Source organism: Pangasianodon hypophthalmus, chromosome 22, assembly GCF_027358585.1.
Source record: "Pangasianodon hypophthalmus isolate fPanHyp1 chromosome 22, fPanHyp1.pri, whole genome shotgun sequence".
NCBI lineage: Eukaryota > Metazoa > Chordata > Actinopteri > Siluriformes > Pangasiidae > Pangasianodon > Pangasianodon hypophthalmus.
In genome coordinates, this window is record NC_069731.1 from 18,831,315 (window position 1) to 18,853,648 (window position 22,334).

Consider the following 22,334-nt stretch of genomic DNA (forward strand, 5'->3'; position numbering starts at 1 on the left):
GACAAATGACATCCCCTGTCTGAGGGCCACTTCTCTTCACTGGACTGATTTGTCATCTCTACTTTTGGCATTTTTTTTTTTCTAAATCCTGGTATCAACTCACAATGACAGTCTGATATTTTCTAATTTTCTCTGGCTGAGATGAGAGTGCACCAAAATAATGACACACACACACACACATACACACGCACACATATATATATCATATGTTTTCTTCCTTATTGTATGATGCACATTCAGTCCATGCCATTCCTTTTTGGTTTATGTATGATTTCCATATGTTAGTATTCAGTGATTATTCTTAGAAGCACCTATTTCATCACTGCACTTTGCATGTTTCTTTGCTAGTTACACATGGCAGTTAATCAGCTTTGGGTACGATGCTTGTCTTTAAATAATAACTGAAGTGCTTATAGAAAATTAAGCACAGAGGTTAGACAGCTGTTAGTGTAATTGAAAAGCTCTTCACTTCCGACCTTAACAAATTATAAACTGTCAGTAATTATAACAAGTAATTACGCTGTAGTCCACCGAGTCCAATTAGTGCATTAGCTGTAGTTAATAAGGCAATTGGTCCAAAAGCAAACATGCTGTGCCTCTCTGACTGATTTTAATTCTCTGAGAGGTGTTAAATCTGACTGTGATGGTTGTGAAGAGGGACAGAGACCTTTAGTTATCTCTCTGTAACTTTAGCAATATGCTGATAAGAGGGTTAATGATTCTTCCCTGCTGAGACTGCTCATATTTTTAGAGCTAGAATGAATGTAGGAGTTATTTGAGAAGAATAAGTTTCTTATCCAGGCTCATTTCAGCAGTCTGTAATATTATGTCTCGCTTTATTCCAGGGTTGTTTTTAGTGTCATGTTCAGTCCAATCAGTGTTTTATGTTCTGTAATTATGCAACAAGAGGTTTTTTTTTTGTGTGTGTGCAATATCCATCAAGTATGCATGGTCTCACATGCCTCGTTAGCATCTACACAAGAGCGTTTTATAACCTAATCTCTATTTACAGCATGTGTAGTGTATGTGTGTCTGTGTGTGTGTGAATAAAACAGACTATAATTTAGTAGTCAAAGAATATATATATATATGTTGTGGCATATGCACGCTTACTGTGATATGCATGCTTACACTAGTATGGCCAAAAACGAATGTGAGATTTTACACATTTGAGATACATACCTTATCTGATTATCAATTCTTTTTATATCGACTTGTTTAGGTGAACATCAGGAGCTACTTTGCATATTTGCATACTTTTGTGTAGATTTCATTATGCACGTAGGATATTCTGTTTATCAGGAATCTTCTTAATGATGCACATACAAAGCAGGGACAATGACATTAATTCAGAGATGACCCTATTTGCCAATGCACCTTGCAGCACCTTTCTTTTTTAACAGTTATTTAAATGGATTTTATAAAATGCAATGCAAAGTAATGATATTTTGATAATTTTAAGATTTCACAAAACAATTAAAGCCATTTAGGCAAAGAAGAATATTGTAAATAGAAAAGAAAGGAATGAATCATTTGGGAGCAAAAAGAGTCGACTCTTACTGACTCACTGTATTGCACATACTATGCAATAGGAATGTTTCAGCATTTTTCCACCAAATCTCTATTTTACTCAAATTTTTTATATGTGTGAGCCATTACTATGGACAAGAATTTTGTTGTTAAATTCCACCAATAAACACTTATGCAAAACATACAAATTTTGTAGGACACTTTGGTGAATTTTTGAAGTCAAAAGGTTTTATGAATTAAGCTCAGAATGTGAGAAGGATTATGTAGTTTTGCAGTGAGTTGCTTCAGTGCTTGGTAAAGTTGGGTAAAACTTCATAAGAACAGATCTATTGGGACAGTTTATGTTATATTTATGTTATGTTATGTTATTTCATTTTGTTTAAATTCGACAACTGCCCTTAGTGAATGTGGATTAAACAGGTGGAGTATTCCTTTAATTAGGATCACATGTATTTCAGTACCTAGGACAGAAGCAGGAACTAATCATCTAATCCTGGTGAACTCATCTCCTCTCTTCTCCTCTCCTCTTCCATCCCTCCATTCATAAAGATTCAGGAATTGGCTGAGGAGCTGCACTTGTCTGCCGCACAACAACTCTGTCCTCCGATGAATCACGGCTCGCCATAAACCGACGCCTATGGAATGAAGGTTTCATATCAGAGATCTGGGGCCATAAATGTCCTCTCCTGCCCCTGTTCTAGTGTAATCACATGCTGTTGCACAGGCCATGTCCACAGAGCCGGCCCTAAGTGCCTCAAACAGTCTAAAAAACCATCAGGACCGACTTGAAAAAGGAAACCGCCTCTCCACGCAGGGCACTCTGCGAAGGACACGTCGCATACAATCACCTGTGAAGCTGCAGAGATGAGAGAAGATATTTGTGCACTTTTGCATTCTCATGAATCTGTTTACGCGCACGGCACGTTGCGGCATACTGTAAACAACAATGAAGAAACGGCACGGGGTGACAGAAAGATCTAGAGCAATTCATTTCAGAGGAAAACATCCGTCTGTGGCGCAGGAGGCAGCCATTGCTCTTGCTTTTTAATATTACTTTTCTCATCTCGGAGTAGACGTGAGTGATTTCGACCCAGGCTGTGCGGTGATGACTTGCACAAGGAAAGACGAGCATCAAAACCCGTTGGTGTCAGACTAATCCGTTTGAAAGTTGCCTCTGATTGTTTCTGAATTCTTAAATTTGTAATTTATTCTCATGAAATGTTGTTAGGCAGAGGTCTGGTGTGGGGGCTAAAGCCTGACCTTGGGAGGTGTGTGCGTGTGTGTGTGTGTGTGTGTTTCAAATCAGCGGCACCTCGTGGGAGCTGAAGTGACTGACTGCTCCTGGCTGCAGACTTGCACACACACCATCATTAATGCGTATTATGATTCCTCCAGTGTCAGTAGAGGAGACAAACAGTCACAGTGTGAATCTTCCCCTCATCCTCGTACTCTCTTTCTTCCTCTCTCTCTCTCTCTCTCTCTCTCTCTCTCTCTCTCTGTCTCTCTCTGTCTCCCTCTAGCCTGCCGAGCCAGCAAAAATGCAACAGAGAATTATTCAGGATTCAGAATTTTTTCTGTCATCTCTGCCATCTACTGATAACAAAGCCACAAGCTAATACGGTTTGATTTGTTTGTCACTCATTTTTCATGTGACCTTTCCCTGGTATCATTAATACAGCTGGGGGGAGGAGTGGAGTGAGATGGCGAGATGAGAGGAGAGAGCTGCCAGAGGCTTTAACAAGTACTAGTGGTCAGATATAGCAATTTATGCTTTCATTCAATCCGGCAGCGGCTGGAGGAGAGGGATTGTTATTAAAATCTGAAATTACTGCCTATGACCTGCCACCTGGAATTTGCAGCTGGCCGCTCTGAGATGAGCACCGTGTGGTTAAGCAAATCCCTGCCCAAATTATGGTGTGAATAAAATGCCACACTGGTGTCCTAATCTTCTCCATAGGCGTGTTCCTGCCTAAGAGACTCTTTAGTGCACTATTTAATGCACTAGACACTAAAGAAATTAAATCTAAATGTGAGTGATAACCTAAATGATCTGATTATGTAAAATAGATTTTGAAAAATCAGATTTTCTTTTTTAATATAAAGGTTGTGTGCAGTATCATATTATTTTTACGTAAAGTTATGTGTTATATTTTAGGAGATATATTATGAGCTGTATTGAAGCAGTAATTAAATTGTTATTTATATTATTTATAGTATGATCAAACAGCGTAAGCTCACTTGTACTATAAAAATATATTATTTGTATTCACTTAAAAATGAAACAAATACATTCCTTACGTGTTAGAGCTAATCTATAATTTTGTTTATTATGCATTGGAATAATTCTGACTGTTGCAGCTAAAATATTATTGAATTTTATTTTATACTTTTATATTTTTATTATTGAATTATTAATTATTATTATTACTACTAAATATGATTATTTATTGTAAGCAATTTTAAAACCTTTTTGTGTTCCTTTATAGAGATTTTGATCAGTGATAGTCATATTTTGAGATTCTCTCCTGATTTATAATTTGCAGCAATATTTAAGTATTAGCCTGTAATAACCTGAAAGACACAAATGCACTTAACTGAATTTATTTTCCAGCCTCACGTTGTTTGTTTTCTTCCCTCAATTAACGGCTGTCCCTCCTTCTCTCATTAACATGATTATGAGGGACAGAGGCGAGGCCTGTTGGAGACATTTGAGTTTCCATGTAAACATATCAATCTTATGCGCGGAAAGCCCGGGCCTCCTCGCGCTGCTCCTCCCGTGGCGAAAATGGCCTGCTACTACCCATCAGCCCGGCGGTTGCCATGGTGACCAGGGTCAAGAAACCTGCCTCCCTCTACCCTCCCCTTCGCTCACCCAAGGCTTGCTCATGTCACTTGTGAAACTATGAATTTTATATACAGGTCAGGAGATGCATATCAGAGAAATAAGCGGTGAATCGGACCATGATGACAGCCCAGTGCTCAGATGTCCTTGAAATTCACATTTCAATCCTCTCTCTCTCTCTCTCTCTCTCTCTCTCTCTCTCTCACCCAAAAATGACTCTTGGATCCTCTTGTTGCTTTTAGGCACAATTAGTATTTTCTGAATGCGTCTGCAAGATGGACAGAGAGAAAGGGGGAAAAAGACAGAGAGACATGGGGAATGATTTTACATTTTTAAGTCAAGTTTTTATTTTCTTTAAAGAGGTAATATAATGGTTTGCAGCATTATTACAAGGAGATTTTACTAAGCACTTCAGGATTTCGGTTATTTTAAGTGCGTTGTGCCAACAGATTTTTTTTATTCTTTTATTTTCATAATAAAAGAAGGCATTGTATGGGTTATAAAGCTTTGACATGTAAAACCTTTTATATGGATCAAATCTTTTTAGTTTCTTTAACTAATGGTCTTTTCTTTTAAAACCACTCAAAAACCCAAACCTTTCAAAGCCTGTACTGATAATATCTGAATTAGACAACCTGCTGTATTTTACATATGTTCTTGTGATAACTATAACTATATGTGTCTTAAAATATTTATTCTACATCTCATAAATTTTTAAATCGATTTCTGTATGTGTCACCAGACAAACTGTGATCGTTGATGCCATAAATATTTGGCGTAATGTCATATTAAATTAGCTTAAAATGCTAACAAAGTGTTATCTGTAATTAAAAATGTAGACAGAATTATTGCCATTATTCATTTATGCAAAGATTTGTGGTGTTGTGTGTGAATTATGTTATATATTATATATTCGATATTATATATGTTATATCGAAGACCATTTAATTGCTGTTAAATCAGAATTCAAATAGCATATTGATCTCACCTCGGACTTGACCTTTTTATAAATTTTTCACCTGATGAGTAGAAAGGTCTGCTAATCAGAAATGTTTTATCTAATGGCATACAAGGATTGTCAGTCATTCTCCCTAGAATGGGGTTTTTATGACAGGCTCCCTATCATCCCTCCTCTTCGACGTTGCCCTTTTCTGACCTTTTGCGGTGCCCAAACGTGTCTGGGTTATATATCTTCTGTCCCGAGTGCAGCCTGGCCTATTAGCTAGTCTCTAAACCTCCAGTGGAGAGGATCAAGCCTAGGCGTTTCTACACTTCATTCATTTTGTTGCTCCCCAGCGATCGGTGGCCCTTGCCTCCAAATCCCTCCTTTATAGTGCACTGAAGTGACAAAGGCAGCCTTGTCTTTCATTTCCTTGATGTTCTTCGTACAGCTCGGTGGCTTTTGTGTCGTATTGATGCAAACATTACCATAAACTGCCACCCAGGGACCAGAAACAATTGACTAACTGTTCCCAAATCCAATACACTTCAGCTGGTCATATGCTAAGTGTAAGTTTAGTTAGGTTGAGTGCTAAAAGCACTGTTTCCTGTCCAGCCTGGACCAGCGCTCAGAGAAGGACGCCCGTGCAGGGACGCCTGTACGCACTGACAAAAGGGAATCAAATTTGTCGCACAGAATCCCTGTCTTCATTTCTGATGACTCAAATCCCCCCCCTCTTTCCAATTCCTCTCTCTCCCCTCTTCATTTCTCTCTCTTTCTGTTTCGGTGGCTCTCACCTTCTGTTCAGGTTCAACAATAGTGGGATTACACTTTAAAGAAGCTGCGCTTCAGCTGAGAAAGAGGGATTTGGCTGGGATGAGTGTTTAAAATGAACCGCCTTTGAAACCATGGACATTAATTACCGCCCTGGCACAGAGTGACAAATACTTCACTCATTACCAATGGAAATCGTGGGAGGAAGGAAGGAGGGCGGGGATTGTGGGGGAATTTCAAAAAGTTTCTTGTGTTGTAAATGTGAAATGGTGCCCGACCTTTTTTTTTTCTCTCTGCTGCTTAATGGGAGGGTCATTTGCCTCTCGGAACTTTGGTGGGGATCCCGGAGTCAAGCTTTATAGAGAGGGGCTTTATTCAGTTTCCGATACATGGAACAAAAAAAAAAAAAAAAAAAGCGTCAGCTGCATGTTTGATGTGCGCCTCGTAAGAGTAGAAATTGAGGAATTGTGATGAGCATGCAGTAATGGAGGTGAAACTACCTGCCATTACATGCTTCATTTCTTTAAACATGCTAATCCCTCAGAAGCTATACATTTACGCTGCCATTTGTAGCACACATCAATATTTATAACTACGCTAATGCATGCAGGTTCAGGCAAGAATACTGGACATACATGCGTTCTTATCACCTACGTTCTTAGGCTGTAGTCATTCTTCTTTCATTTTCTGATATGAGTCTTACGTCCTGTATTACGTACTGTGGAAATTACACATAATATATCGGAGATTGCAAGTGAAATCATGTAAGAGCTACTTTGTTACATTCACCATGCGTAGTATGATGATGGATATGTGGATTTTTTTTTCAATGTGAGTGAATTCGTTCTGTATGAACTGTTTATGAGAAACATAAACACAACAATATGTTTGAAATCTCCATTTACATCTCAAGGAGAAGCTTGTCCCAGTTAATGTGCTAGCTTTCAATGTTTTTTGCTTCTTCTTTTGCTTAAGAAACCATGATTTATATCCTCCATCAAAATATTAGTTGGACCCCAATGTTTAAAATCTGTAATATATTTTATTTTCTCATGGAAACCTTTTGGATACCTTTTACCGTATCGCATCATTTACAGCAATTGTTTTTGTCTAGTTAACATATCACTGAATAAACTACCGTCTTTATTTCATCAGATAAATGTTTTGTTTACATTTTTTTGTACAAATATCCTCAATACTTTTTATAACTTATATAACTGCAAAAATAGCTTTTGGTTGTTAAATTGTGTTTTTTCCCCCAAATGCTTTATTCTCACCTCTTTTTTTCCCAAGGCAAATATTTTTGTAGATATTAAATCATATATTTTGTGGCACTCCTATTCTTCTCCCATCCAGATACTGTGATACCTATTGCATATTGTGAAAATGTTTTAGTATCATGGAATGATATATTTGCATAATCACCCACCCCTGAGCTGCACTCCAGTCACTCGACCTCCCACGATTATTAACACCTGTCACACCTGTGTTTGCATTACTGCTGTGTGTTTGTATGTGTGTGTGTGCATACTTCCTGTTTCCTACCAAGCCTTGATGCATGTTTACATATATTTATGAGATATTTTCTACTTCCTCATGTGCGTTTGTATCCATCTCTGTGTCTTGCGTGCTAATCCACTGTAACAGAAATGTCAAAGTCTGATACATTAATGCATTCATACGAGCAGAAAGCAGACGTGAGATTAGGATGGAGATTGAATGAAATAGTAGTCATGAGGAGAACGTTTTTCACAAACATGCTTAAAGCCAGATATTTTCTCAGGATTAATTATTAGCACACCACAGTTTGTCTTTTTTCCCCTTCCTGTGTAATATTTTATATTTTAATATTTCAATAAACACACATTGTAGTTTTGGTAACATAAATGAAGGCATTAGAGGCTGTGCATACAGAGTGATTGTCACACAGTGCGTACTATCAATGGTCTGCTGTTGACTCCTTTAATCTGGACCGATGCTTTTAAATGACATTACAGAATAAGCCACAATTCTGTGGAGCACAATGGCCTCATTTATCGCACTTAATGTGCAGATTCTTGTAAAGAGACAATGGTCAACATTCGTAATGATCATATCCCTCCCTCTTTCTCTCTCTCTCTCTCTCTCTCTGCTTTTTTCTCTCTACCATTCTCTCTCTCTCTCTCTCTCTCTCTATTCTTCCCTCTGAGATTGAGCTCAGCAAGCCATGTCGGGTAACTGAATGCAACAGACCAATAGGAGGCATAGGTAGACCGTGGAAATTAGAACTGCTGGAAATTTAACAAGACGACGACCTTCTGGTTCTCACAGAACAGCAAAGACAACACAATTCAAATGGGAATGTTTTTTAAACATAGCTGTGTTACAATTCAACTAATAACCATCTGCATAACTAAGGAAGTTGTAATAATTTTAATTACAGTAATTAGAGTGCCAAATTTACACCATGATTTTCTTAGTGTCAGTGTTATTATTACCACTGCCCTAATACCACTACGTTTTTGAATATCTAATACAGTGAATTATATAAATAATTAATCTGTAAAGGGTTTTTGATGTATTAAATCATAGGTAACAGCTATTACTAATAACATTACACATCTGATGCCTGACCCTTCACAATTTCATATACACGGTATACAATAACACAAAAGTCTTCAGGTAGAAAACCGCATAGAAGTCATAATTCAGTGCCTTATGTGATATATTTTCATATTAAAGAACCGGAGCAGAGAGGTCACACTACACACACATGTACATATGACTCACTCCCATTTACATTCCTGCATGTTGTGACTAAGCGTAAGCCGAGATGCGCCGGGGCCCGAGTGTTGTGGAACAAAGAGAAGTGTGTGTAAGAGAAGTGCGAAGACATGGTTAATTATGCCAGCTGCCATGGCGGCTAGCACTGGCCTTTAATTTATGATGGCAGGGGAAGAAGGGAATGCATTCTGGAGGACGGTGACGACGAGGCCAGAGACAAGGGCTGAGAGAAATGAAGTCAGGAGGCTCAGGAGGAGTCAAGGACCTTTGAAATGATAGAGTGGGATTATCAATAAAATCAGCTGCCTCGAAAACCGGGAGCCAGTCTACTCTTGAAATAATGCTAGCACCTGAGGCAGTAGGAAAAAATAAATCTAATATGTATGTATATACTTATGTATGTATGCATTTTTTTTTTTTTTTTGCTGTCACACTGATTAAATTAGAAATGTACATATTGGTCACAAATTACTTTTAGCTTGAGTCAGTATATATCCTAAACTCAATTTATAATAAAAAGCATAAATAAAATCCTTTCATTTTATTAAAAATATCGTGTGTTGTGTGTTTCATGTTTAATGTAGCAGCGAGGTTTGAATATGTGTAGTATATTGTGGAGTAGTTCTTGCAGAACTTTTCTTTTTCCTCAAGTGCCCTTAAACAGTCGTCTCTCAGTTCGCATGATTCTGCAAGTATTAATGTAACTACAGAAGAAATTAACAAAAAAACCCTGCTCCTGTGTCATGGGGCTTGGATTCAAATGCCGCTGCTTGGAAAATTCAACTCAGCCTTCCTGAGGTAGACACATCGGCTTAGAGAGAGGCACAGCGGCGCTTCGCACCTTCAGCCGAGACAGCAGCATGAGAAGGCCTCAGGCAAGGAATAGTACGTGAGCTGATTCATGGGCCATGAAGAGAGCAGAGGACGAATCACATTTTCTCCTCCCTCGATTCCTCCCTGCTCAGGTAAAACAGCAAAATGGCCTGTGTTAGGGCCTCTCTCCTGTGACTGGCCACACTCACCATAATGCCTGCGCTTTAGATGCAGAGGTCCACAGGGCACTCGGATCAGGAAATGTTCGCTCCCCAGCCGCCCCGCCCGCTTCGTTTGTTACCTATTTGGTGTCAGAAAATTTGGCATCGAGGGAGAAGCGCTTTGGCTAGAGATTTCATTTATTTCCCTAAACATACGTTAAGCCATTGTTTCTGTTCGCCCTCCCCTCTTTCTTTCTGTTTTGCCGCAGAATCCGGTTGCCTGGCTAAGATGAATGGCGAGTGTGTAAAGGAGTTGACACCACAACACTTACTGGGAGGCAGCGCAAGCGGCCCCTAGTGACCTGCGATTCAAGCCCCAGATTATGGTTGTTCATTGTTTGTTTCTCTACTTCGCTGTAGTTGAGCCGCAGACTATCGCAGTGGCGTACACACAGAGTAAACCTTTCTCCTGCCAGGCAGATTGATCAGATCTGATTAGACTTGTGTGAGTTGTACGAGCTGAGTGATTCTCATAAACCTGTGTTTAATTACAGCATCTTAGAGCAAGAAAAATGTAATTCTTGTTGACTGACCATCTTTTTTTGACAATAAATTTCTCAATAATTATACCATTAAATTTAAAGTTTACTGTTATGTATATTTACCCTGTTATATACTATTATGCACTCCTCACTCTTGTAGCTACATCCCTAATTCATAGTAGTTACTACTACTAATAATATGCTAAAAAGACGTATATAATAGTAAGCCAGGACTTAAAGGGGTTAATATATTGATAGCTGTGCAATATGAGCAGTTTGTCGATTTTGTGATCTAAAACAGTCATCCGTCTCCTTTTCTGTTCCCATGATTCTGAAAGTATTAATGTATTATTCAAATGTAACTCCAGAAGAAATTAATCAAAACCCATTGAACCACTGGTGTGTCATGGGGCTTGGATTCAAACACTGTTTTCCACCGCCTGGAAAATTACAAATTTAACCCAGCCTTTCGTCACCGGTTGTTATTCAGATTTACCTTTAATGTGCATACGGTATAAATCTGAGTCTTTTCAACTAAATGAATTATAAATGTAACCTCTAAATACCTACTGGAATGCACACAACACTCTTTTTCAACTCTATCTTTTTTTTTTTTTTTTTTTAACATTTTACATTTTAAATTTATATCCAAGGATTAAAAAAATCATGCTTCCTTTTATTTTCTATATGATTATACAGCCTGTATATTGCAAGCGGTGTTTTCTCTTGGCCAGTGATCAATCAGAGTGTGGTATATGACAGGATTTCAGTTTCCACAGAATAATGAAGGCCTTGCTGTTGCTGCTGGCTCTGAAATGGGCCTTTAGTGACAGAGCCAAACCACCCTGTGCACAAGTCCTTCAGCTCCCTTTTTATAAACGCACCGACAACCAGCACAGGTAGATTTTAACCGATCTCGCCCTGTTCCATTTTCATAATGCTAACAACCAGTGAAGCGAGTTTTTTTTTCTCAGCACGGCTTGCATCCTGCTGTTGCTGATGTGATCGCGGGCCGGTCAGAACTCGAACAAAGAGGTTTTGGGCTTCACATGAACAGCAGGTGTGCTTCCCCTCCGAGTCAATTTCCTACCTACAGTGGCTTGCTCTCTCTGCCTTGATTTCTCACCTCGGCAATATCCAGCGCTGATATTCCAGCCTCTTTCGAGGTCACGCCATGCATCTGCTTTCCACCGCTCGGAAAGGGGAGGGGACGTATCTTTGGGGACACGGCAGTCATTGCTGTGTTTTGTTTTCCACACCTTTTGCCATATTCCCAGTGTAAGACTGTTGCTCTTTGGAGCAACTGTTTTCTCTTATTGTTTCTTCACCACGGGTGGCCAGTTTCATGCAAACCACTCCTAATTCTGTTATGTGTTTAAATGCAATATTATAATCACATCTCTTTTTTAGGATGAAATTCTTTTTGACAGGAATGGCGTGATTTTTGAGGCAGTAGAAATGTAGTTTTATTATTTGCATGTGTGGGAGATGCCGGGCGAATGCGAGCAGCTCTGCTGCAGTACATTGAGCTGATCCATGATCTCTTCATTTTACAGTATTAAGGCCTTGATTTAGCTAATTACTTGTTCAGTGAGATCTTTTTGCAATCTAAAGCAGCTTTGTGATCTCTGCTACTATTATTAGTAGTGACTAGTATTAGTATTAATATTAGTTTAATAGCTGACCTTGGAGAAGGTGACGTGCACAGTATTTCTTCAGTTTGTAATACACTGTGACTTAACCATAAGCAATTTTATATATAAAGAAGTTGCTGACTTGGTAAAGTCAGTGTTTAAATCTCACACTTTCTGTCATGAATTGTCTATTTGTTCAAGTGCATATGTAAATTCTATATAAATTATAATGTAAGATATAAAAATCAAAGATATACGAATCAAAATACGTGCATCAGGAATTGATTTATAAACTCATGGTGCCATCCAGTTTATATTTACCATCTTGGATGATTAATTTATAATGACATTGAGAATCAAAATCAAACCAAATTGTAAGATAGGACTGATTTGATTATATTTATATTTTATACTTTATTGTATTATATTTATTATATTTGTAAAGTAAATGTCAGATGAGAATCGATATCAGCTGATACTCAAGGTTTCAGTATCAGTATCATGTCATCTCTAATAAAAAGTGCTAGTGAAACCATATGAGCTAAAAACAAGTTGATATTCAGTCCATGTTATATAAGCATAATATTTATTCCATGCTGTGCTAAAGTTCTGAGAATGAGGACGAGGTAACTAGTTCATGCTTCTTAAGTTTCCTTACTTGCCACATGCTGCCATAGCAACTAGCAATGCTAACAGAGATGTCATTAATGTGATGTCCATTACTGTTGAAGTGTCTCGCCCTTGGAAATGAGACATCCTTAATTCTAATGGTTTGACAGTGTTCAAGCATACAGTCAGCCAATGTACAGTTCATTGCATCTTTTACAGGAGGCACAGCAAACAGCACTGTTGCATGATGGGTGCTTTTCTCCTCAGGAAAGCAACAGCCAGTTGAGGGCACATTGCACTTGTAAAGCTCTATATTTTTATTGTCAAGCCCCCTTTGTCAAAATACTTCTGCGTCATTGACATCTGGACACCGTTACATAACTACATGGTCTACTTATTTGCTAGCAACCAAAGCTGTCGTTTAAAGGACGCTCAGAAGTGTCTGAAATATATATTTTCTATTCAAAACAATACAAATTAATCGAAAAAGCAAGTAAAACACACATACGTCAGTTGTCTTTGTTCCTCTACCAGAAGGGAACTGCTGAGAGTTTCTTTTTTTCAATTTCCACAATAAACTTCACACCACTACCTGTGATTGGTCAGAAGGTGTTGATTAATTTTCACACGTTTATGTTAGTGCGTATGTTCTAATACGTTATCGTTTCTATAGAGACTGTGCGGTGGACGCTCCACATAAACATATTAAAAAAGGTGTGTAATCGTTGATATGGTGAAGATTTCTGTGAGGAGATGTTTATTTAACGTTTGTGGAAGGAGTCTCCAGCATCAGTGCTTTGTAACCATCAGAGGTAAAGCTGTAACTTTAAGAACAGGATGTTCCACATCATTAAACTTATCTATGAGTGGATAAAAAGTATATCATGTCTTTGCTGAATTAGTTAGCAAATTGTAGTTGTTAGCAAATTGCTGTAGTATGAGAGGAGTGACACACTTTGGGATTTTATTTTGTTATCGGAAAATAATCAGCTTGGTGGTAACAGTAACTCTGCTTTATCGCACAACCCCATCACTGATTATTTTCCTGTAACAGCACAACATGGAGAGTTTTATTCCTTACTTATGTATGTGGTTTGATTTCTCTTGTTCTCTGACATAATGGCATGTAACGTATGTTTTTAGGAGATACTTTGGTACTTCTGGTACTTTGACTAGACCCAATAGAGGATCTTGTTTTTGTCATTCATAGCAAATGTTGTTATTATGGTATCAAATCTAGCTTAGAAATAATCGCTATCAGATTGGATTTAGAAATCCATTAAAGCAGACTTTAATCTTATGCTCGAGTGTGTCATCTAATGTACTTTTCATATGCTTTGGTCAAAACATGCTTTCATATGAGCAATACAGCAATCATTTGGATTCACTTCTACAGATAAACATGTCATGGCAAAAACAAAAACAGGATCTTCCTCGATGTGCAGGAAAAAAAAAAGTACAAAGCAGAAAGCGTGATTAGCATACTGAAGCTCTGGACAAAATGTTCTGAATATGACATGATAGTTTTTCCTCTGCTCTTCAAGCAGTTGTTTTCATTTGTGTTTAATTAAGGCCAAAAGCCTCTCTGGACGGTTGTGCAAGCAGCGGCGATGCTTCGTGTAAGCAGCCAGACAAAGGTCACGCTATGAAAGAAAGCCTGAAAGAGACAGAGAGAGAGAGAGAGAGACGGGGAGAGAGAGAGAGAGAGAGAGAGAGAGCATATGCAAAGAACAGCAACACAAAAGCGTTAATGTATTAAGCAGCGTGGCTTCACTTTCAAAGGGACTAATTAATAAAACAGGAGTGGCCCTCTCATGTCGCCTGTCAGCATGGACAAAAGCAGGCCTGTTAAGCTGCGGTCACTCGTATTCCCCTGCCAGCCAGCTCAAGCTGCCCAAATGATGGGAGGCCCTTTTTGCCACAGGCAAGGCAATCGCTAATCAGCTGTTAATGGGCTTAATTGGACGTTAAAATATCTTAACGTATGAAACAGACGACTCTCGGGCATATGGCCACTGCATGGCCCAGCTGACGCTCATTTGAATCAACACGCTTTATTGTTTCACATTAGAAGTCCCTACGATCATTACAGGATCTGATCTGTGGATTGTTTTGTAAATTTGTTAAACAACCTTCAGTGAATTATTCAGATGAGCAGGGAAGTATAAATATCCTGAAAGAAGATGAGAAATGAACAGAAAAATAGATGGAAAAGATGCCACAGCAAGAGCCATAAATCTCTCTGCCTCCACACCTGATCTGAAGATACGTGTAATACATGGAACAATTAAACAGGTGTTAAGCAGAATTCTAGCAGAATATTACAACTTTGATGATCCAAAAGATGCTCAGGTGATATGAAAGTATTTATAGGCAGATACACACATATAAAAGGGAGATGCAAACTTTTGAACAGATATCATTTTTATTTCTTCGATCTCATTATCTTAAAATGATAATTCAGGAATGGCTGGAAAGCTTAACAATGTCTTACATTACAGTACAAAAATGTCTTCTTTATTTTATTGTAGGGGTGTGCAAACTTTTGTAACGGTGTTGGTATTTGTGTGCGAAAATATATATATATATAATATATATAGAAAACAGTTTAGTAACATCTGTAATGTTTTTATTCCATCTATAATGTGTGTCTCCACCACAAAAGCAATCACTGTGCTGTGGTGCAAATTAATTTGCTACATAAACCGCACACCATGAGGCTCATTCCCTTTTTTGCATGATTCCAATTTGGCCCTGACCTGAGCCTGACCTCGGGTCTGCATAAAGTGCCTGCGCTGGAGGGGTCAGCGTACTCTTTCTCCCCCCCACAAAAAACACAGCCACAACAATCTAATAAAGAGCATTATGGAAATGCTCTTTATGCTGTATGCATGGGGGAAAGAGAGCAGATTCATTCCTCCCGCTGGTTCACTAATGTGTTTGGATGTAACGCTGTATCACAGCTCACTCCCAGCAGCCGCTCGATTGTAACACGGGTTGGATGTAGCGGTCGAGTGATAGGGGTTTATCAGTGGCTGATGTCGATGCCGATTATTTACTGAGGAGGGAGGACGATGGCTGATTTTTTTTTTTCCCAGATACCATAGAACAATATAATAACAACTGAAAATACCACACATTTGCTTTACTTTTGAACATGCATACTGAATATTCACTGAAGAGCGTTTGAAAGAGGAAGAGACATATTAACTTTTAAATGAACTAGCTAAACATTGCTAGATTTTCTCTCCTATGAAACTGAAAAAATGTTTTAGCAGCCTTTGTAGAACATCAGATGTCAGCCCTAATCCATTTTGTCTGTGTTGTTAGCTGTCTTAGTTTAGAATCATGTTTTTTCACTAAATGACAGAATCAAACAAATTATATAGCGGCTAGAGTAAACATTGCTTATCTTCAAAATGGTGGCTAGTAAAATGAATTAAATTAATTTATGAAAGTCTTTACAAGCTAGGAATTCAGCCTTACCTTACCAATCAGGTGATGCTGATTACCTTAAAATGTGTGACATCAACCTAATTAATCAGCCGGGCCGATCAACTGGTCCACCAATAATTGTGTAGAGTCAGCTCTGCATCGATTGTAGGAACAGGGTCATGGGATCACAGGATCTTACCAAGCAAAGTGAACAGTCCAGGAGCTGCTATGCTGTGCATGGGTGAACTATTTCATAAAAATGTCAATATTTTAATCCTCTGTGTTAATCATATTCCTCACAAATACTAATCCCTCAAATTTGATTCATGAGGATCATTTAGTCAGCAAAAGAGTGAAGAGAAGGACGTTGGAGGTTACTGGTGACGGCAGTTAGCCATGTTTTTTGCGCTGTAGGTCAGAAGAGACTCCACATTGGCATAAGTGATGTGTTCATCAATGGTAATGCTGCTTTCATTTAGGGTGATGATTTATTCTGTGGCTGATACCCCATGATTGAGAGCAGCCACTGTCAATACGACAGGCAGATGGTCCCGAGACTGCGCAGCTTTAATTGCGCTGATTATTGGAGATCTTTCATAGTTGTATTGACTTGCTGTCGCAGTGCTGTTACTTACTTGATTGTTTCATTGTTTAAATGTAGATGGACATGCTATCGAGCACTGTCAGGGTTAGACAGGAAGATGAGAAAGACCACAGGATCAACTGGCAGTATGATATCAATGATCATGATAAATGACAGCACTTTTTTGGGGGTATTGTTGGTATTTTTAGAAACAGCATGTTGACACATGCAAATTTTTACCAAGATTTGTGTAAAAAGATATGAGGAAAAGGTAAGGGTTAGGGTAGGGGTGTTTGAATTTCTCATGAGATCAAGTCTTACTCCAATGTTACTCACTGTGATTGGACATGGAAATATAATTTCATCCAGAATGTTTCAGTTTTCCTGTATCATTTATTTCACATAGACTTGATGCCACAGATGGTTGCAGTTTGTTGTGGCTTTTCTTAAATGTAGCACGTCTGTTTAGCTGAAAACATGAACATTGAAATATATGGTGTGTCATTAAAAAAGTATTATGATACTTGGGGTTAGTCTTGTGATGTTACAGACAAAATTACACATTTTATTAACTTGAAATTAGGTATGAGTCAATAAAGATTGGTTGTCATTTCCCCAAAATAAAATAAAATAAAATTGAATTGAATTTAACTAAAATTTTCTTTCTTTCTTTCTTTCTTTCTTTCTTTCTTTCTTTCTTTCATTATATTTCTTTTTTAAAAGACTTCAACTTAATGGTTACAACAAAATACTTTTACACAACTTAAATTTCTTTCAGACAAGTGAAATCTGTAATGTTTGTAATGTCATGCTTACTTTTGTATGTTTGCCATTTTTGTTTTATCATTAACTAACAAGACTGCTATAGTAAAAACAGCGAGAGTAAAATCATAGTACTATCACTATATAGTTCCTGAGCAAATTATAAATCCACAGCAAATTATGCAAGATAAGACAGCTTAAGAAATTAATGTATGTGTTTAAAAATTAATCTTAAAATGATCAGTGGATAGTTATGTATAATTACAGTGATTAATGAAATGCAGTACACTCACGTAGCCTCACTCACAAAGCGGAAAGCTTTTCATTTGGCTCCTGGTACTAGCTTGTTTTTTCAGACCGAGGGAGGGAGAGGGGGGGGGGATGTAATTTCTGGAGCGGTATGGCTGCTGTTGCCATGTTGATGTTGATGTATTGCGGATTCATGCAGTGTGAATCTCTGCTGAGTCCCGCCTGGACCTCATTTGCTTTGGGGGCTGAGGAAATGCAATTTCGCTCTAGTCTCCCCACGAACGCTGAAAACCAACCGTGTGTGCTGCCGGAATTTCCCACTCCAGGAGGGAGGAATCTTTCCCGCCCTTGGCCGAATGCACAATTTTATAGTAATGTATTGTCCATATGTATAGACACTCCATCCAAATAATGTAATTTGGAACTGATTGGCTCTTTTGGTTCTAAATTTGGTGTACGACTGTGCTTGTTGTATGCCACCATCACTCATGTATGGACGTATCAGGCTCTATTTCTGTTACAGCATCATACATTTTATCACCTTTTCCTCTGATAAGGTGGAACTGTTTACTCCGTTTAGCTTGTCTTCTCATTTATAGACTGAAATACCGTGTGCCAGGTTGACCTTTTACACCAGAATAGCAAAAAGTCAAGGTCATTTTAGTCTGTGTATTTAACATTATTCACTCTGGCCAGCAAATAAAGGATCCTCTTTGACAATTCTTATTTGATTCGCTGAAAGGTCAGACTTGGCATTATTTTACTTTTTAGACTGTTAGGAATGAATCTCTTTTTGTGACATGCAAATGTTTAAATATTCAGAAAAGTTGAAACATTTATATAATGTCTATTTGTGCAGTGCAGCTTAAAGTTATTTTTTGCGACTTATATTGCCCTTTTTATCTTTATATTAGACCTGGATTTACTTCTGTCCACATATCCCTTAATGTGATAGCTGAGGTTTCAGAGGAATTCACTGCTGAATTAATTGATGAAATGCAGCAGGACAATATCCTACATGTATTTTTTTTTTGTTTCTGTATTTTTATGTCCCTCAGACATATAATATATGCTCTGGGCAGTTTTTTTATACTGAATTAAAGATATTTCAGTCTGCACAAGAAATTAGAACACAGTAGTCAGTTCATTTATATTATAATTATGATTGATATCTTTATATCAAATTAACATAATCATTAATGATTTTCATAGAAACCACAGCTATAAAGTTGAATAAATCGTGCAACAAGGACAGAAGTGAGATCAATGAATACAAATAAATAAAATTATATTTAAAAAGCACTAAACTTATTAAGCAGTTAACCACATACTTAATAACAGACAACTGCTTGTTTGTTCTTTTTATTTCTGTTTGATCATGATGATGTGCTTAATCATTCAGACCGAGTTTAGGGCTTATATACAAAAACAGGAAATAAGGAACACACTCATGTAGTAACTAATTAGAGTAAGAACAGGAAGTGAGACCAAATAAGGAGAGTGGAAGGCCAAGAAAGTCAGAACATGAGTGTAGAATGTGGGATGCCATACAAGTCAAAAACTATGAAGGATGTGATATATGTAACTTAAGAAAAAGAACCCATTTTCTTAGTGTTTAAGAACTGAAATACATCTTCAAAGCTCGAATTTGAATCCAGATAATGCTACAACCGTCCTGGGAGTCTAGGAGAGCAAAACTGGCTGTGCAGTGTGGGTAGGAGGGGCATACTCTCTCTCTACTGTGTGTCACAGCGACACTAGCCAATCGTAGATGTCTGTGAGCTCATGTTTGCGGAAGAGGGCGGATAGTGCTTTTGCTGCCCTGTTACGCTGCCCTGTGATGCAGCATCAGCAGCAGTTCGAAAAAGATGCGGTTGGCTGCCTGCATGTGTCTCAGTGTAAGCACGTGTTAGCCTTCATCCTGCTGGTTTGGTAGCTGTCGCATGAGCTGGCTAGTGGAAGCGAATTCTCCAACAACAAATTAGGGAGAAAATGGGAGGGAAAAAAACATGATTACTGAGTCAGGGGACAAAATGTATTCCTGAATACTAAATAATACCAAATCCTCTACTTACAAAGCTGCTCTCTATAATGTCATAGCACATATCAGCAATATGGGCAACACCTTCATTTCTTTTGGCGCTTTATATATTTGCCTAGTTTGTGTGTGTGATATTTTACTTTGAATTAGATGCTAGATATCCAACATGATCAACTGTGCAGAAAAAGAAATTCTGTATTACATTGGGCTGTCTTCAAATTCAGGCAAATTGGGTGGAGGATTTGAAGGCAGCATCTCAGAATTTTTATCTGTACCTCTTTTGTTTTTCATGCTTAAATAAAAGTTCACCTGTTCCTGTTCCTGCTACGCATACCCTAAATCATCTATACAGGCACAGAATTAGGTTGTTAAGGTGACTGGATTTATCGTTTTGGAAGTGTTAGCCACTTATCTGAGGTTCATGATCAGTTCTACTTAGTTAAACAGAAGCGGTTTGGTTCTGATGAAGTGCCTCAGATGAACGGTGAAGCATTTTCACTGTAAGTCGAGCCACTTTGCATCAAATGACAGAGAACCTTCATAGGCCCAATGCTTATTTAAGTATTAATGCCTGGTGTGTTCATGGCTGGGTGTGAGTGCTGCTGAGAGGTGACAGGAGTGTGTTTTGTGATGCCTCTGTGTGCTATCTGACTCACCATATTGCTAAATGAGCTGGCCTGTGGAGCAGAACGTGGCCCAGAGAGGATTAGCCGGGCCTCTCTGAGCCTCACGCCTGCAAATCAACCCCATTGTCTTGCCTCCATTTGAATAACAATGCGGGATGTAAGCTGACATTTTTTTTTGATTGTACACCATCAGGAAGCCGAAAGAAATACACTCATATGGAGCATATAAATAAAGCCGGGCTGAAGCCAGAAGACTGGAGATAAGAACCCGCTGAGGCAGGACAGAGTATCCTCTGAATTAAAGCTGTCCTCATCCCTGACTGGCGAGAGGGCTAATGTTAAACGAAGAAGCATGATGAACATGTGCAAACGGAGTATCGTTTGTTAATTGATTTGTTGAGAGTGATGCCAGCCGAGCTTTCAGTAATGGCTGAGCCACGGCCCTTAAATGCATATTGATATATTGATTACGAGTCGCTGGGAGCTCCCCTGTCCCAAGCGGCGTCCTCACGCCTTTCCCGTCACCGCTGATCAATTGCCTGAGAATTATGCTTTTACATAACAGCTGGTTTTTCTCACCTCAAGGATGATGTCACGCAGCTGTTTGGAGCTCCGTCATAATTAGTATCGACTGAACACCTGTAAATAACGTGACCCAGTGATGAGCAGGCATGTCCAAGATGCTTACGCCTTAAATCTGGCTAAGCAAAGATAGATTCGGGTCAGTGTCACCTACAACCTTATTTCACAGTGAGACAGGATTATATCTGATTTATGCAAAATCTATCATCATGCACGTTTGAGTTGAGTGTGACAGGCTGGAATGATGCCTAATATCACAACCTTAGTGACACTGTAAGTGCAGCAGAGATTTTTTTTAAAGGAATAAGACACTTGAGGGAGTACAGTTACAGGAAAATAATTAGCAAAGGGGTGGCGTGATGAAGTTAATTATTTTTCAGTAACAGCACATATTTTATTCTCTCCTACCACAGCAGTTTGCCAACCATTACTTTTATCCATTTATAGTTACATTTAATGTTGTGGAACTTCCTCAAGTAATTAACATTCTCAAACAATTTCCTGTTCTCACTTACATTATAGCAGTTATAAACAGCCATTTCTTCACCAGCCTCTCTTGTATTGCCCTCTCTCTTCAAGAATAAGACAAAAAAAAGCAACGCAGGTTATCAGGTTATGCAGAAACCGTAATGAGGAAGCTACTTGTAGTTAGAGCTTTACCTCTGACTGTTACAAAGCTCCTGACCGAAAACTTCACCATATCGACGATTATACATGTTTTTGTAATCTGTTTTTGTGGGGCATTCGCTGTACAGGTCCCTGTGAATGAGCTGTTTTATATAAACTATAACTTTTTAAGCTGTTTAACAAGATTTTTTTAAATGCCGGTTTAGTAACGTAGTCACACAATCTGACCATGACCATAATCTAAAGAAGCGAAAGCCCTCGGGAAATGCAGGTCAACAGATTCCTCCATCTTAAAGTCGATCATGCACAAAATGTCACTTTCTTTTCCATCGGGAAGATCCGTATCATTTTCACTTTTCACTCGAGGTCTTCAACCTTTAAGCTAATGGTAAAGCGTAGCATGGCTCTTTCTAACACCTCGCTTGTGAAAAACATGAAAAGTGCTTGCTATAATGACTCCGGGCAGCTTTTACAAGATCCCGAAATTAAATGCAATCAGAGCAGATATCGGTAAGACTTAATGAGATCAGGAAGTATCACTTACATCACTCCATCAATCAAAGAGAGGAAAAAGTAGAGTAGCTTGGCATGTCAATTGAACTGCTTCAGGGATGCCTAAGTGGAGGTTCATTAATGACTCATTCATTTACATTTTATCAGTCCTCTGGCAGACAACGAACTGAGATGCCAATTAGTTAATGTGTTTGCTTAAACTCCTCACACTTCGTAATTAACAAGAAACAGATCATGAGAACAATTCATCAGTTAATGGTTAATCAGAGCAATAATCTCTGTACTGCTGTCAAATAAATTTGACTGCT

At 38.4% G+C, this 22,334-nt stretch overlaps 1 long non-coding RNA gene across 2 annotated transcripts in view; it reads left to right on the forward strand.

The window, feature by feature from the left end:
* LOC113541128 (uncharacterized) overlaps nucleotides 1-22,334 on the forward strand; it is a 138,033-nt gene that overhangs the window by 34,994 nt on the left and 80,705 nt on the right. The window contains exon 4 of one of the 2 annotated variants that reach the window (XR_004576989.2): nucleotides 2,080-9,300. The exons of the other annotated variant lie outside the window; for it this stretch is intronic. This is a non-coding gene — a long non-coding RNA (uncharacterized LOC113541128). Of the gene's footprint in view, nucleotides 1-2,079; nucleotides 9,301-22,334 lie in introns of those variants that run through there. 2 annotated transcript variants of the gene reach the window in all.